Raw genomic sequence first — 14,343 nt, forward strand, 5'->3', positions numbered from 1 at the left:
TGTTTGAGGGACCGTGAACTGGCCCCCTGTTTAAAAAGTTTGAGGACCCCTGCTGTACTGTCTGCCCAATTGTAAAGCGCTGCATAATCTGTTGGCGCTATATAAATCCTGTATAATAATAATAACTGGGCCAATGCAAAATATTCCTACCTAAACTTCAGCTTTAACCCCTAAGCCTGACCTTACAACAGCCAAATCCTATGATTTCCACTACAAGACTCCGTTCACAGCAGGGCAGATCCTAAGTCATGCGATTTCCTGTGTGACTTTGGAGTGCGACTTCCATGCAACTTTACACTTTCTGCCACTCAAGTCTCAAGAAAGTCGCATCAAAGTAGTGCAGGAATCTTCAAACCACTGCAGATCCAGAAGATTTACCCCTCCTCCTTCCTGACCAGGCTATTTTTTTTATTTTTTTTGCTTTTTGGCACTACGTTACTTTGACAGTTGCGTGGTCATGCAGCACTGCACCCAAATAAAATTTATATAATTATTTTTTCACATAAATAGAGCTTTCTTTTGGTGGTATTTGATTACCACCGGTTTCTTTTTTGAGCTGTAAACGAAAAATGAATTCATTAAAAAAAAAAAATATATATATTTCTTACTTTCTGCTATAAAACATATCCAATAAAAATAATAATTTTTCCTAAATTTAGGCCCATTTGTATTCTGCTATTTATTTTTGGTAAATAAAAATCCCAATAAGCGTATATTATTTGGTTTGCGTGAAGGTTATAGTGTCTGCAAGCTATAGTATGCCCCACACCAAATCTTTCCGCCTCAACCTCTGCAACATCTCCAAAATACGCCCCTTTCTAACCAAAGACACAACAAAACTCCTAGTTCACTCCCTGGTCATCTCGCGCCTCGACTACTGCAATTCCCTTCTCATTGGCTTACCTCTACACAGGCTCCTCCCCCCTTCAATCCATCATGAATGCTGCCGCCAGACTCATCCACCTTACCAATCGCTCAGTGTCCGCTGCTCCTCTCTGTCAAGCCCTCCACTTGCTTCCGTTCACCCAACAAATTAAATGCAAAATACTAACAATCTTACAAATCCATCCATAACTTAGCCCCCAGCTACATCACCAGCCTAACCTCAAAATACCAACCTAATCGCTCTCTTCGTTCCTCTCAAAATCTCCTGCTCTCTAGCTCCATCATCACCTCCTCCCATGCTCACCTCCAGGACTTTTCCAGAGCCTCTCCAATCCTATGGAACTCCTTACCCCAATCTGTCCGATTATCTCCTACTCTATTAGCTTTTAGACGATCCCTGAAAACCCTCCTCTTCAGAGAAGCCTATCCTACCCACACCTAACAACTATACTTCCATTTTCTCCATCAGCCCATCCCCCATAGTTATTGCCTTTTGTTTCACTTGACACTCCCTTCTAGATTGTAAGCTCTAACGAGCAGGGCATGGTACAGGAGAATGCAGTGCTGTGGGCATGGTACAGAAGAATGCGGGGCTGCAGGCATGGTACAGGAGAATGCAGGGCTGCGGGCATGGTATGGGAGAATGCAAGGCTTCAGGCATGGTACAGGAGAATGCAGGGCACTGGCATGGTGCAGGAGAATGCAGGGCTGCGGGCATGGTACAGAAGAATGCGGGGCTGCAGGCATGGTACAGGAGAATGCGGGGCTGCAGGCATGGTATGGGAGAATGCAAGGCTGCGGGCATGGTACGGGAGAATGCGGGGCTGCGGGCATGGTATGGGAGAATGCGGGGCTGCGGGCATGGTACGGGAGAATGCGGGGCTGCGGCCTGGGGGCATGGTACTGGAGAATGCGGGTCTGCGGGCATGGTGCGGGAGAATGCGGGGCTGCGGGCATGGTACAGGATAATGCAAGGCTGCGGGCATGGTACGGGAGAATGCGGGGCTGCGGGCATGGTACGGGAGAATGCGGGTCTGCGGGCATGGTGCGGGAGAATGCGGGGCTGCGGGCATTGTGCAGGAGAATGCGGGGCTGCGGGCATGGTGCAGGAGAATGCGGGGCTGCAGGCATGGTACGGGAGAATGCAGGTCTGCGGGCATGGTGCGGGAGAATGCAGGGCTGCGGGCATTGTGCAGGAGAATGCGGGGCTGCGGGCATGGTGCAGGAGAATGCGGGGCTGCGGGCATGGTACATGAGAATGCAAGGCTGCGGGCATGGTACGGGAGAATGCGGGGCTGCGGGCATGGTACAGGATAATGCAAGGCTGCGGGCATGGTACGGGAGAATGCGGGGCTGCGGGCATGGTACAGGATAATGCAAGGCTGCGGACATGGTACGGGAGAATGCGGGGCTGCGGGCATGGTACAGGAGAATGCGGGGCTGTGGGCATGGTGCAGGAGAATGCGGGGCTGTGGGCATGGTGTATGAGAATTCAGGGCTGTGGGCATGGTACTGAAGACGGACATGGTACAAGAGAATGCGGGGCTGTGGGCATACTACAGGAGATGCAGTGCTGTGGGCATGTATCATGCCCGCAGCACTGCATCTTCTGTAGTATGCTTGCAGCCCCGCATAATAAAAGGTAGTGTGCAGTCTCACTTACCTGTTCCTAAAGGGCGCTTTAGAATTTAAAAATGCCCCCACCCAGCGCCACACGTCAACACGTCCGCGGCCGGCCTGACATGCACATTGCGCATGCACCGCCGCCGCCGCTCGGGAAAGCTAATACATATTCGGCTATTCCCAGAAATAGCTGAACGTTTACGGGCTTTGCCGAGCGGGAGCGGCGGCGCATGCGCAGTGTGCATGTCGGGCCAGCCGCGGACCTTTTTTTTTTTTTTTTGCGATAGGCTTAGAAGAGAAGAGGCGGCCGGGGGCCACCCCTCTCTAAGTGCCGCCTGGGACCCATGGTCCCACCGGGACCCATGGTAGGGCCGGCCCTGGCCCTCTGATTCCTCCTGTATTGAATTGTATTGTAACTGTATTGTCTGCCCTCAGTAAATCGCTACGCTAACTGTGGGCGCTATATAAATTCTGTATAATAATAATAATACAGATTTTTTTTTCTTTTATACCAGTAATGGCAGGGATCAGCTACTTAGAGCAGGACTGTGATAGTATGGCGGGAAATCTGACACTAACTGATACTTTTGACACTTTGTTGCAACCAGTGACACTGCTACAGTGATCAGTGCTAAAAATATGCACTGTCACTGTACTAATGACACTGGCTGGGAAGGGGTTAAACATCTCGGGTGATCAAAGGGTTAAATGTGTCCCTAACCAGTGTTTGTGTGTGTACTGTGTGTGCTGCTTTCACTAAGGGATGTAATGTGTTTTATTCCCTGTTTTACAGGGAAACAAAAAAAAACCAAAGAAAAACGGCACATCCATGCTGATAGGACAGAGCTCTGTATTATTTTGTATTGTTTTCCTCCTCGCAGATCAGCGGGGGCTGGCAGTCATCCATTGGCTGACACCTGCTGATTGGCTTGTGCTGTGACTAATCACAGCACAGTTGGCACGTGGGTGCACATGCCCCCTACCCAGAAGAGTTGGATCACGTACTAGATACCTGTCCTGGAACATGAGTATCGCTCTGCTGCCGTACTCCTATGTGAGGCGGTCGGCAAGTGATTATAAGTTGCTGTGACTTTAAAGCGGAGTTCCACCCAAAAGTGGAACTTCCGCTTTAGGGAGTCCTGACCCCCCGACATGCCACATTTGGCATGTCATTTTTTTGGGGGGGGAGCGGGTACCTAGTTTTGACAGGTACCCGCTCCCACTTCCGCTCGGAGCGTCGCGGCGCCCTGAGCGGAAGTTCTCCTCTCCCCCTCCCTCCCTGCAATCTTCTGGGACACGTCAGAGGTCCCAGAAGATTGCCAGCCAATCACGGCGCGCAGCGCGACTCGCGCATGCGCAGTGGGTACCCGGCTGTGAAGCCGCAAACTGTAACAGCCGGGTGCCCACAGCAGTAATGCCGGCGCCGAGGGAGAGGATCGAGGCTTCCGGCGGCCGCATCGCTGGACCGTTGGACAGGTGAGTAAATGGCTGGAACTCCGCTTTAAGTAGCATAGATTGGAATGGGTGCCGTTGAAATCAAAGGGCTGCAACTTGTCATGCGACTTTATGTGTAGCACTAGTGTAAAAGGAGCCTAATAAACCTTTCCTGTATTTTTGGCAAAATGCACCATGTTAAAACATTATAACCACAAACATTTGTACACAGTACAAGAGATCTGCAGTCTTGCTTTCACTGTAGACCTCTCATGTTGCTTATGCCAAAATCAAAAATAAAACCACATGGCGGAGCACTTCATTTACAATCTGCTGTAGATACACTATATTATCAAAAGTATTGGAACGCCTGCCCTTACATAAACATGAACTTTAATGGCACCCCAGTCTTAGTCTGAAGGGTTCAATATTGAGTTGGTCCAATATTGAGCCCTAACCATAAAAGCTTCAACCCTTCTGGGAAGGCTGTCCACGGGGTTAAGAAGTGTGTCTATGGGAATGTTTGACCATTTGTGAGGTCAGGCACTGATGTTGGACGAGGAGGCCTGACTCGTAGTCTATGCTCTAATTCATCCCAAAGGTGTTCTATCAGTTTGAGGTCAGGACTCTGTGCAGGCCCAGTAAGTTCCTCCACCCCAAACTCGCTCATCCGTGTCTTTATGGATCTTGCTTTGTACACTGGTCCAAATCATTTGGTGGAGGGGGGGGGGAGGGATTATGGTGGGGGGTTGTTTTTCAGGGGTTAGGCTTGGCCCCTTAGTTCCAGTGAAGGGAACCCTTAAGGTGTCAGCATACCAAGACATTTTGGACAGTTTCATACTCCCAACTTTGTGGGAGGAGTTTGGGGATGGCCCCTTCCTGTTCCAACATGACTGCACACCAGTGCACAAAGCAAGGTCCATAAAGACATAGATGAGTGAGTTTGGGGTAGAGGAACATGACTGGCCTGCACAGAGTCCTGATTTCAACCAGATAGAACACCTTTGGGATGAATTAGAGCAGAGACTGTGACCCAGATCTTCTCGTTGAACATCAGTGCCTGACCTCACAAATGCACTTCTGGAAGAATGGTCAAACATTTCCATAGACACACTGCTAAACCTTGTGGACAGCCTTCCCAGAAGAGTTGAAGCTGTTATAGAAGCAAAGGGTGAGCCAACTTAATATTGAACCCTATGGCAGTGGTGTATTTAGGTTTTGTGCTGCCCTAGGCCTGACTAAACTTGTGCACCCCCTAATTTAAATATGAACCACCTCTTCCTGTAAAGGCCACACCCCTTCCTGTTTATGACCCGCTCTGTCATCTGTAAACCACAGACCACAACCAGTATATCAGTGCCCATCAGTCCAGCCTCATCAGTTCCAATAAGTTCAGCCTCATCAGTGCAGCATATCAGTGCGGCCACACCAGTACAGCCCAATCAGTGGCCATCAGTGCAGCCTATCAGTGCATAATATCAGTGCCCATCAGTGTAGCCATCAGTGAAGCCGATTAGTGCCCATCATTACCGGCAGGTAGCAGTGTAACTGCTTTATGGGGGTGCCAGACTGATTTGCCCTATATGACTGGCACTATACTAAAAGTGTAGTGCAAGCCAGTGGGGACCTTTTTTCGTGCGGGAGCCAGGAGAAGGCTGTTTTTTTTTCTGTGCGGGGTGCAGCTTTTTTGCTGCCCCCCTGCAAAGTGCTGCCCTAGGCCTGGGCCTTGTTGGCCTAGGCCAAGATACAGCACTGCCCTATGGACTAAAGCCATTAAAGTTCATGTTCATGTAAAGGCAGGTGTCCCAATACTTTTGACAATATATTGTACATTGAGGACACTCTTGTAGTCTGGCCTTGGCCTCTCTCTGACCTTATTAATTCTGCATCTCGTTGACATCTTGTTCCCACTATGCAGTCTACCTGCCTTCTGGGCTATCAAGCAGGACAATCTGTATCTGTATTAATAATCATTCTGGCAGTTCCCCGTAACTTGCTGTTCCGTACATCTACAAGATTTGTTGGTGCTCTATGAGCTCCGGAACCTTTACCATTTCCCCTTTCCCATCAGAATTTTCTAAGGAGTCTTTAACCCCGTAGACCATTCCTGTTTTCCTCTGGGCTCAGCAATTCATCTTCCTGACTCAGATATCATTGTTCTTGGTTGGGCAAGTAGCAGAAGATGCCAAGTAGCAAGGAAACATGAAAAATCGAAAATACAGTCTAGTCATTGAGTTTTTGGATTGTTATTCTTCCTTTGCTGTTCAGACCAATTCCTTCCCTGATAAGGTATATGACAAGCTATTCAGTGCATTCCTTAGCCACCCTGTAAGTGATTTAAAGTGACTTTTGTCTCTCCAGCACATAGGTCAGAGGAGACAATACTTCTAAAAAGCTGTTTTGTTGGAGAATAGCATTCAAAAAATCCTCTGGCTGTGGAATTCTACTTAACCACTTAAGCCCCGGAAGATTTTACCCCCTTCCTGACCAGGGCCCATTTTGCGATTCGGCACTGCGTGACTTTAACGGACAATTGCGCTGTCGTGCGACGCTGTACCTAAACGAATTTGACGTCCTTTTTTTCCCCACAAACAGAGCTTTCTTTTGGTGGTATTTGATCACCTGTGCAATTTTTTGATCATGCGCTATTAACAAAAAAAGAGCGTCAATTTTGTAAAAATAACATTTTTCACATTTTTTTATATGAAATTCCAAAAAAAAATTTTAAAAATCAAAATTTTTTAACATTTTAGGCCAATTTTGTTTTCTGCTACGTATGTTTGGTAAAAAAAAATCTCAAAAAGCGTATTTTGATTGGTTTGCGCAAAAGTTATTGCGTTTACTAACTAAGGGAAAGATTTTTGTCATTTTTGTTGTTTTTTTTTAACGCGTAATTGCGGCGATCTGCGATTTTTGTTGCAGGAAAGCGACATTGCGGCGTACAGATCGGACCCTTGACTGACATTTTTGACACTTTTGGGGTTACCAGTGACATTACTACAGTAATCAGTGCTATACATATACACTGTTAGGGCTCTTTCACATGGGCTTTCCATGTGAGAGCTCCGCTGCGGGACTTTTTTTTTTTTTTTCACGGAGCGGATGACATTTCTGTCATCCGCTCCGTAGGTCCGCATATCATCCCATCCGTTTGCGGATGATATGCGGACCTAATGTAAGTCTATGGGGATTGCGGATGTCAGCGGATGACACCGCTGACATCCGATTTTCCTTCCTTTCCGTTTTTTGAACGGAACAAAAATAGGGTTCTGTTCCGTTCGAAAAAACGGAACAGAACTAAAAGGAAGAAAATCAGATGTCAGCGGATGGTATTCCGCTGACATCCGCAATGCCATAGACTTACATTATGTCCGCAAATCATCCGCAAAAAAATAGGATGATTTGCGGACATACGGAAAGCCCGTGTAAAAATTACACTGGCAGTGAAGGGGTTAACTTTTTTTTGAGAGGGAGGTGTTAAGTGAGTCCCTAGGGGCGTGTTTCTAACTGTGATTGGCTGTGGCTTGAGCTGTAAGAACAGAGATCAACGGTCCTACATAGCAGAACCGTATGATCACCATTCTTACACAGGGGAGAATGACAGGCGGCTTTGTTTACATTAGCCGCCTGCCTTTCTCCCGGTGTAACGGACGATCGCGAGTGCCCGGCGGACATCGGGTCCGCCGGCCACACGCGTGGGGGGGGGTCCGTGACCGAGCAGGAGCGCGCTCGCTCCCCAGAGCCTCACAGGCTAGTGACGTATTCCTACGTCACTTTCCCTGTGAGGGGCTGACTGCCGCCGTATATAGTCGTGCGGCAGTCGGCAAATGGTTAAAACGCATTGTATCTAAACTATGGAAGTTCAAAGAGCCAACAAGCCTTTCCGTAAGAAGAAAAAGCAATTTTTGTGGATGTTTCTAGCCATCTAATTATGTACAGAGCTGCGCTATATATTTTTTCTTTTTTAGCACCATTCCCTTGGGAGCTGCTGGTGATGGGTTCCCCTGGGTTACCATTAGCAACAGTAGAACAATCTGGCATGTTTCCAAGTGTTTTACCTCAGATAAGGATCAGTCCAGTTTTTTTGGTTTTTAGGTTTTATTAGGAACTTGGATAGGAGAAGGAATGAGTGGGACACTCCAACTGAATTGAACTATGCACAATAGGTAGGGACGATCTGAAAAATGCTGGTTAACGCTGAGTAACGCTATGTTGGGGTAGTCACGGCTACGCAGCTGCTTCACTTTGGCCTTGGCTGTGAAAAGAGTCATTAAGCTTCCTGAGGTAATCCTTTCCTAAGGCACGCTGTAAATTGAGGTAGACTGCACTGCTGAACAATTTCAGGGCCCTTCCTGGTGCCCCCCTTCATCCACCATCTTTAGGGCTTAACTACTTGGCACCCCCTTTACTGTAACACTCTGGGATAGCTGGTTCTTTTATCCCCATGACATCTCCGGAGTGGTCCCCTCTCTTAGGCAGACCCCTGGGCAGATCCTTGAGTACTCACGACCAGGGCTTTTTTTTCGCAGAGAATAGGTGCAGGAACTCTCCCCTTTTAACCACTTAAGCCCCGGAGGATTTTCCTGCTAAAAGACCAGGGGGTATTTTGCGATTCGGCACTGCGTGAATTTAACAGACAATTGCGCGGTCGTGCGACGCTGTACCTAAACGAATTTGACGTCCTTTTTTTCCCACAAACAGAGCTTTCTTTTGGTGGTATTTGATCACCTGTGCGATTTTTTGATCACGCGCTATAAACAAAAAAGAGCGACAATTTTGCAAAAATAGCAATATTTTTCACATTTTTTTATATGAAATTCCCCCCAAAAAAATGTAAAAATCAAAATTTTTTAACATTTTCGGCCAATTTGTTTTATCCTACCTATGTTTGGTAAAAAAAATCGCAAAAAGCGTATTTTTATTGGTTTGCGCAAAAGTTATCGCCTTTACTAACAAAGGGAACGATTTTTGTCATTTTTGTTGTTTTTTTTTAACGCGTAATGGCGGCGATCTGCGATTTTTTTTGCAGTACTGCGACATTGCGGCGGACAGATCGGACCCTTGACTGACATTTTTGACACTTTTGGGGTTACCAGTGACATTTCTACAGTAATCAGTGCTATACATATGCACTGTTACTGTAAAAATACACTGGTAGTGAAGGGGTTAACTTTATTTGGGAGGGAGGGGCTGTGTGTGTCCCTAGGGGCGTGCTTTCTACTGTGATTGGCTGTGGCTTGAGCTGTAAGGACACTGATCAACGGATCTACATAGTAGATCCGTGTGATCAGTGTCTTTACACCGAGGAGAATGACAGGTGGCTTGTTTACACAAGCTGCCTGACATTCTCCCTCTCCCCCGACGATCGCTGAGTGACCGGTGGACATCGGGTCCGCTGGTCACACGCGCGGGGGGGTCCGTGACCGCGCGGGAGCGCGCCTCCGCGGGCGCGCGCTCGCTCCCCAGACCCTCCCAGGCTAGTGACGTTAATTAACGTCACTCTGCCTGGCAGGGGCTGACCGCCGCAGTAAATCTACTTGCGGCGGTCGGCAAGCGGTTAAGCCACCCCTTGTCTCCGCCCCCTACCCACCTCCATGTCTCTTGGTTCCACCCACTACCCACCTCCCACTACCACCCCTTTTAGAGAATACAGAACTAAGTATTATTTTGTGGTGTTAAGTAATTTGTACGCAATGGGGTAACAATAAGAATAAAAGCAGTAAAATAGATCCCCTGAAACCAGCAACAATAGACCCCACCCCAGCAACAATAGACCCCCATCCCAGGCACACTAAATCCCCCCCAGCAATAACAGATCCACCCAGCAACAAAGCATCCCCCCAGCAACAATAGACCCCCACCGCAACAATATATCCCCCTAGAAAAAGAAAAACCCCAATCCCAACAACCAGGGCCAGATTAACGTAGGGGCTATTGGAGCTGCAGCTCCAGGCCCCCACCTTAATATAGGCCCAGCAGGGGCAGACTGACTATTCGGCTCTGGGCCAGTAGGGGGCCATATGAGAGGCTCCCAGCACTTCCTGCAGCAGGGGAAATATGACATTAGGTGGGTTATCAGTGCGGTGGGGGGGGGCAATTACAAGCACCAATATTCCTCTATGACTCTCCATGAAGCTGCTGAAAATGTTTTCTCCTCCTCTCCCTCCCACGCTTTTAGCTTCTTCCTTCGTGAACCATAGTGGGAGATCAGTGCTTATAATTGCCACCCCCCCCTACCCTCGTTCACCCCAGACTGTCCATGAGATTCCCTCCTCTCTGGGTATTGATCCTTATCGATCGCTGACTGTGTTCATTCATACCTGAAGCCCTGAACCACCAAAATCCTCAGCACCAGGCCCGTGATGTTCCTAATCCAGCCCTGCCAACAACTATATATCCCCCCAGCAATTTTAGATCCCTCTAGCAACAATAGGTTCCTCACATAGCATTAAACCCCCCCCCCAGCAACAATGGCCCCCCTGTTACAAAATACCACCCCAGCAACAATATTCCCCCCAGCAGCAACAGCTCTATCAGCAGCAAGCAACAATAGACCTCTCCCTTCACAGTAGATCCTTGCCAGCAACAATCGATCCCTCAGCAACATAAGAAGCCCCCTAGCAACACCAGACCCCCGTGCAAAAATAGATCCCTACCAGTTACAATAGAACCCCCAGCAGCAGCAAGCATTATAGACCCTTCAGCACCCCTTGCCTTTACATACTATATTCAGTGCTGGAGGTGCGTTCCCCCACGTTCCCCCCTGAAAAAAAGCCCTGCTCACGACACTATTTTTCCTGAAGTCTTCTGCCCAGCAGCTCCACTCGGTCAGCACACTGGATCCTCTGCAGCCCAGCTCAACCCCTGGTCCCTAGGCCGACTGCCTGGACCACCTTCCTCACTTCAGCAGAAGGAGAGACAGCCATCCACCTCCTCCTGGGACTTTGCTCCTGCCAAAAGACACCCTGTCACATGCCTCCTCAGGATTTATTCCCAATCCCAGGATGCATTGCAGCAATACCCTCCCACTGGGACAGTCATAAACCTTGGTGTGCTATTAGCTAGGTTTCCTCTACTGTCCAACAAGATCCCTCATTGGATACAGTGGGGAGACTCCCCAGACTCAATAAGTCACACCTGGAAGCATGTGACAAGCTGAACTGACAGATCTGGCCCTCCTGATAAGCAGACAGGGCCACTCTATGTTTTTACCTAGCACCTACCTAGGAGGGTGGTACACGTTTATATCTGTTTAGAAGGGTTAGTTGATTTTTGTTGTCGGTGACCCATTGGGAGGATTTCCCTTTACTTCCTGTCCTGGAGACGCAACAGGAAGCAAAAAGAAATCTCTGCAGAGTGAGCAGGTGCACTCCCCCAAAAGTAGACAGCAGGTCATCCTGGACTAGACATGTGCGGTTCGTTTTGTTTCAAATAAATATTCGGACAAATTTTTAGTTATTCAGATGTATCCGAACACCTGAATTGCAGTTGAAACAAATTGCAGAAATTTGAATTGAAATTCAAATTGAATTTTACATCCAACTCTAGTCGATCTCGAACTGTAAACATATTTCTGAAATCAAAGACTGTGTGTTATTAGTGTACCATTTAGAAAATAATGCTGTTTTTGTTAAGCCAAAGATGATTTAGAAAGTCATTGTAATCATTTGATGAAGATTTTTCTTTTGTTTGATCAATTTTCCACATTTGCATCAAAAAAAAAAAAAAAAAAAACATTTTAAAGTTTTAGATTTGACCGATTTAAAATTTATCGATTTGAATGTTTTGAATCGAAAAAAATCGGTAAGTTTGAAGAAAATTCGAAAAAGACAGAAAACAAATTCCGAATGTGAATTCTGAATACGAATCCCGAATAGGAATTGAACGAATCAACTGAATTTAACGAAACAAAATAACTAGATTTAGGCTTCTTTCACACGGTCCGCCTCCGCAGGCGGATCCGTGTTGCTCAGCGGGGATCGATCCGCGATCCCCGCTGAGCCGGGCGGATGACAGCTCCGTCTCCGCTTGCAGAGCGGAGAGGGAGGTGTCTCAGCACCCGCTGCCCTCTATGGGGGATCGGAGGAGAGCGGACCGCCTGTCCGCTCTCATCAGATCCGCTCCGCTCCGATTACTGAACGGATGGAAAAATAGGGTTTCCATCCGTCCAGATTTCAGCACAGGATCGGATGCGGAAGGCAGCGGGTGTCAGCGGAGGTGACCTCCGCTGACACCCGCTGCCCCATAGAGCTGCATGGAGGATCCGATCAGATCCGCCTAAAAAACTGACAGGCGGATCTGATCGGACTGTCCGTGTGAAAGAGCCCTAAGGGTCCATTCACACAGGCGGTGCGCCCGACCGACTCCGTTTTGCTCCGATCCCCGCTGAGCAGGTGGATGACAGCTCCGTCTCTGCTTACTTTGCAGAGACGGAGCTGTTTGATCCCCGCTCTCCTCTATGGGAGATCAGATGAAGACGGACCGCCTGACCGTTTTTATCCGATCCGATCCTCCAGTTGGATGGAAAATAGGGTTTCTATCCGTCTGGATTTCACGGACAGGATTGGATAGCAGCGGGTGTCAGCGGTCATGTCTCCACTGACATCCGCTGCTCCATAGGGATGCATGGAGCATCCAATTAGGTCTGCCTGAAAAACTGACATGCAACCCAGATCAGGAAGCCCGTGTGAATGGGGCCTAATGAATCTAAACAAAAGAAAACAAAACTAATTTTTTCATCATGCACATTCTGGACTTGCCCCCAGTCTGTTATTGGACAGTGAAAGGAAAAGCAGCACAGCAATGGGCTTGTTACACTGCTTGTATTTAGAACACACCTTTAAAGGGTAACTCCCCCCTTTCTAATTGTTTTTCTCAATGCCCTTTACCTTTTGCACAAGCCCAGGTATTAGCGGTAAAGCGGCTTTAGCTCAGCTCTATCCAGACCACAACTCCTTTGGGCAGGGCGAAACGTGTTGGAGGGTGTGGCCTAGATAGGGCGGGGCTAAAGCTGCTTTTCGCCAATCTGATACCTGGTGTGCAGTGGTTTGAAATTCAGTTTGCCTTGTGAGTATGTACAGAGACGGGATGGGCTCTCTACGGGGACATGTGGGGAAAATTGTCTCTGTATTGTGCCATGGGTCTACTTAACATGGCGGAAGTTTTGGGCACAGAATATAAGGTATAGTATATCCCTATATAAGGTATATAGGAAAAAAGGTATAGTAGGTAGGTAGTAGTATAGTATAGTGGGTATAGTAGTAGTGTGGCTTACTACTTCATGTGAGCAGAAGTACATCTTGGATCTTCAGCATCCCATTATGATCTAATCCTCAAATAGACCTCTCTGTTGTGTCCTTTTCAGCTCTTTAGGCCTCACTTTCTGCCCTAATCTTCCTGCTGTTTCTCTGCTGGACCAGCCACCAGCCAGCACAACAGGGAAAAAACAGAAAAGGCAGTGTGACCTCTACAGATCTCGGTGTTCAAGGTAGTGGTGGCAGCTCTTAAGGACCGTACACATGTAGCGATTGTCGGCCGTAAATATTCGACCACCGACCGATTGGCCGATTGTCGGCTTTTTAGTATGATGCTTCCGACAACCGACTGCGACTTTTCGGCCAAACAGAATCGGGTGTGCAGGCTTTAAAATTTTTGTTGGCCAACACCAGAACGGCCGATTGTTCCTCAGTCAGTACAGAATTCGGCCGACAAACAGCCGATTAGCAAGACTGGGCATGCTCAGAGAAGAAAAAACACACGGAAAGTTAACCATCACATGACATCACTTCTGCAGTCGGCTGTTGTTGGCCGACAAAATTCGTGTGCAGTCTTTAGCACTTTTCAACCGACAGGACAGCACCGGACAAAAGACGGCCGATCGTTCGGGCAACATTCAGTACGTGTGTACGGGGCTTTAGACTCTGCATGGAGCAAAGGCTACCAGAGAACATGAGAATCTGTGGCTGCTGTCAGGTTTCTGAGGTAGTGAGTCCTTAAAAATGCCAACTTGGTGTTCTCCAGGGCACGGAGTCTGAGCTCCAGCCTGCTTCTTCACCAGGGACCCTGATGGTGGGGATGGACTTGCAGCAAGCTGGAACCAGGTTGTAGCCTCCAGGCACACTCAGTTTAAGGTGCAGGGACCACTCCATCTCTCTACATCCTCTATCTCTCCCACATGGCCCTCCAGAACTGTTGTGTCACACTTTCGGGGGATCATAGCACAGCAGCAGAAGATCCTCCCAAGCCCCCTTCACTTGTCCAACTAGATCGTGTAGGGAAACATTGCAGTACTGCAAAGCAGGGAGTACATCCTTCAATGTGGGCTTTGAATTTGTGCCTGAATCTGTTTTCTTTTTAGGGGGGTTTAGGAGCTAGAGCAGGCATAATCCCTAGAGGAGAAGA

The sequence above is a fragment of the Pelophylax lessonae genome (genome assembly GCF_965119305.1).
Source record: "Pelophylax lessonae genome assembly, chromosome: 2".
Lineage (NCBI taxonomy): Eukaryota > Metazoa > Chordata > Amphibia > Anura > Ranidae > Pelophylax > Pelophylax lessonae.